This window comes from Cricetulus griseus, chromosome X, assembly GCF_003668045.3.
Source record: "Cricetulus griseus strain 17A/GY chromosome X, alternate assembly CriGri-PICRH-1.0, whole genome shotgun sequence".
Classification (NCBI taxonomy): domain Eukaryota; kingdom Metazoa; phylum Chordata; class Mammalia; order Rodentia; family Cricetidae; genus Cricetulus; species Cricetulus griseus.
In genome coordinates, this window is record NC_048604.1 from 103,235,541 (window position 1) to 103,239,199 (window position 3,659).

The following is a 3,659-nucleotide window of genomic DNA, read 5'->3' on the forward strand; positions in this document are numbered from 1 at the left end:
CATTCTACCAACTAAGCTATAGCCACAACCCTAGAAGAAAGTTTTTTAAAAAGGCCCTGGGACTTAGAAGCTGTGGTTCTGGTGTGGCTGGTTTGTCCCTCAGGGGTTGTGTCTCCATCTTATTCCACAAATGCCCAATCTCCACATTGGCTCAGCCAAGTTGAAGTTGATTCCGTGACCCCTGGCAGAAAGAAGCAGAGGGCTGAGTCTGGCCCAGTGGTGACAGGGACAAGAGAGAGAAACCTTAGAACACAGAAGAATTGGAAGGCGTGACCATGGTCACTGAGCACTTCAGGACCTGACACATCTATGGGTGCCATGCAGCTGCCCTGAGTCAGGCACTTTGGCTGGAGGCCCCTGAGTTGTGTGTGTAGCTGCTGTGGAGAAACAACTTTGAGGTGATGCTGCTGTGCTCCAGTGGCAGCAATACTGAATTTTGGCATGGTGTGAAGAAGGGCCCTTCCTGAAAACTCAAATTTCCTTAGGAGATTTGGGCAGGAGTCCCCAAACTGAGCTTTTCAACTCTGGAGCATTTATGATGGCATATGGCCAAATTTTAGCTATGTACCCGAAGCCATAGTTTCTTTCTCACCAGAAATGATGTAGCTCAGTTATGAGACAACATCCAGTAAAGCATTGCAAAAGTTCTTGAATTGTTTTAATAAAAGTTGAAAACACTTTTCAAAATTGTCCTTGGGTTTGGAGAGATGGTTCAGTGTGCTGAACACTTGTTGATCTTCCAGAGGACCCAAGTTAAGTTTCCAGCACCTGCTTCAGGCAGTTCACAACCATCTATAGCTCCAACTCCAGGACATTATCTAGCCTGCAAGAAATGGCACCTGCACACATGTGCCATTCACTCATATATATATATATATATATATATATATATTATATATGTGTGTGTGTGTGTGTGTGTGTGTGTGTGTGTGTGTGTGTGTGTGTGTGTGTGTGTTTGTACATGTGTGTGCCTTTAAAAATATCCAATTAAACTAAAATAAGACTTCTGTCAACATAACAATGTGTCAACTAGAAGAAAATTGACAACTAAAAAATGATCATACAGGGCTAGAGACTTGGCATAGGGTTTAAGAATACTGGCTGCTTTTCTAGAAGAGCGGGGTTCAATACCCAGCACCCATATGGCTGCTCACAACCATCTTTAATTCCAATTCCAGAGAATATCAACTGAAGCCCTGTTTTGGCCTCCATGGACACCATCACACACATGCTCTACAGGCATCCAAGCAGGCAAAACATCATTAAAATAAGATAAATAAAAATACCCATTAGGTAGGGGGAAAGAGGTATCTGCACACTGCTGGCAATGTAACTATGGCCACTTTGGAGAACAGTATGGAATATTGTGAGGACAAAACAAAACCCAAGAGTGAAATTACCAAGCTCCATATGGGGGCTTGCACATGTACTCTTGGCACTTGAATGGCTAAAGCAGGAGATTACCAAAAGTTGAGGTCAGCATGGCCTACATAATGAGTTGCAGGTGCCCAGTCTGGGCTACAGATTGAGATCCTGCCTCAAGAGAGAAGGGAGGTGGTAAGGGAGAGAGAGGGGAAGGTAGACAGTCATTACTGGCCATACAGCCACATAAAATAAAATCTGTACTTGGAAGATATATCTGTGGTCCCATGTTTATTGCAGCACTATTCACACAGAGCAAGAAGTGGAAACAACCTAAGTGCCCACCAACTGACAAATGAATCAAGAGAACACCATTCAACCACACACACACAAAAAAAAGATAAAATGCAGCCATCTACAATAGCATGGATGGAGCTGGGGTTCATTCTGTTAAGGGGAATAAGCCAGACACAGAACTACAAATGCTACATGATCTCACTCATATAAAGAATGTAATGCAGTCGATCTCAGAGAAGCTGAGAGTAGAGTAGTGCTTACCAGAGGCTAGGGAGAATGAGGAAGGAGCAGATGGGGAGTGCTTGGTTAGTAGGTACTAAGTTGAAGTGAGATGGGAGAAAGACACTCCAGTGTTTTGTTTTGTTTTGTTTTTCTTTAGTGGTTTGTTTGATTTGTTAGGAATCAAGTACAGGGCCTCACACATAGCAGAAAAATAGTTAAGCAAAGCTTCATTCCCAGCTCAATTCTAGTATATTCTATTCCACAGCAACATGAACATATAATAATAATAAGACTGGATTTTTCTTCAATTCTTTTTTATTGTTTTGCTATATACTTCAAAAAAGCTAGAAGGAAGCATTTTGAGTATTTGTATTACAAAGGAAACACGGTTACTTTAGGGAGTGGATATGATTACCATGAACTGAATATTGCACAGTGCATACATATATCAACACACCACCATATGGTACCCCATAAATGTATACATTTTATGTGCCAGTTGACAAAATGACATATAAAATAGAAATCTTCTTCAAATTATTAGATAAAAAGATGCTAAATAATTCCATTCAATTGTTAGAAGTTTTTAAATACCATCTCTGGAATCCTCCACATATCACATCCCAGATGGATAGAGACCCTGACCCCATCCATCCATCATCACTGTTGAAAGCTCTAGGTTCTCCTTAGCAGGAGGAAAGGCTAAGGCATTTAGCTACTGACACTCACCCATCATTGTCAAGGGTATTTCTAGGGATATTGACTCCTGGCTCTCTGGCCTGTCTGGAACTTGGGCCAAATAAATGTCTGCAGTTTGAGAGGGAGGTGAGAGGGTTCATGAGAGGAGGCTGCAGGCTCTTATAGAAGGAGGGGCCAGTCCTGAATAGGAAAGTGAGAGCAGAGATACTGTGTATAAGGGATCGGAGATTTCACTCTAGGATCATAAGGTGGAGGCAAGGAAACTGGTATCAAAGTCCTGGCTCCACCATTTCATTTCTGTGTTTCTACATCTTAAAAATATGTTGTTCTTATTTCCTCATTTTTTTATTTCAAAACCAAGTATGATATGAGTCCTCCCCCTGCAGCTGAGGAGCTATTAACAGTTAGTGGCTGCTAAGGAAGGAAACGTCAGCTTTCTTTTCTTTTCTTTTTTCTTTTTAAAAATAAATATGGAATGCTCCACATATTTGCATGTCATCCTTGTGCAGGGTCCGTGCCATGCTAATCTTCTCTGGATCACTCCAGTTTTAGTATATGTGCTGAGGATCAGGTACAAGTCAATTTTCTCTAAGGATGCAGTCACTTAATATGTTGACCACGCTCCACTGGATGCCCTATACCCGACAACATATGGTTAACACTAATTGGACTCAGTTGGTTATTTAAAAAAAGGAAAGGGAAAGAAAAAAAGGGCCATAAAGTTAGGAGGTAGATGTGTTGGAGGAGGACCCGGGAGAATTGGAGGGGGTGAGTGGGGACTGCATATGGTGAAAATACATGAATGAATCTCTCAAAGAATAAACAAAAGGCATCATATTAAAATGAGTATAATGTCACTGAATCTGTACTTAAGCACTGTTATACCCTAGGCTTAATAGGACATATATTAAGAATAACACAGCCTTACTTTTAAAGAGTTTATGGCCTAATGAGGGTTAGGATAACACAGTAATGAGATGTATAGTGGCATTCATTGTTCTTTCTGCTAAGTGTGAGGCATCTTGCTAGAGTCTTCCTTTAAATTAACTGTCATCCAGTTGACAGCCCTGCAAAGGAAT

At 41.2% G+C, this 3,659-nt stretch overlaps 1 non-coding gene across 1 annotated transcript; it reads right to left on the reverse strand.

Moving 5' to 3' along the window:
• Positions 1-3,044: 3,044 nt before the first annotated feature.
• LOC113837532 lies at positions 3,045-3,155 on the reverse strand. Its single transcript, XR_003488170.1, has one exon. It is a non-coding gene; the product is annotated as a U6 spliceosomal RNA (small nuclear RNA).
• Positions 3,156-3,659: the final 504 nt, after the last annotated feature.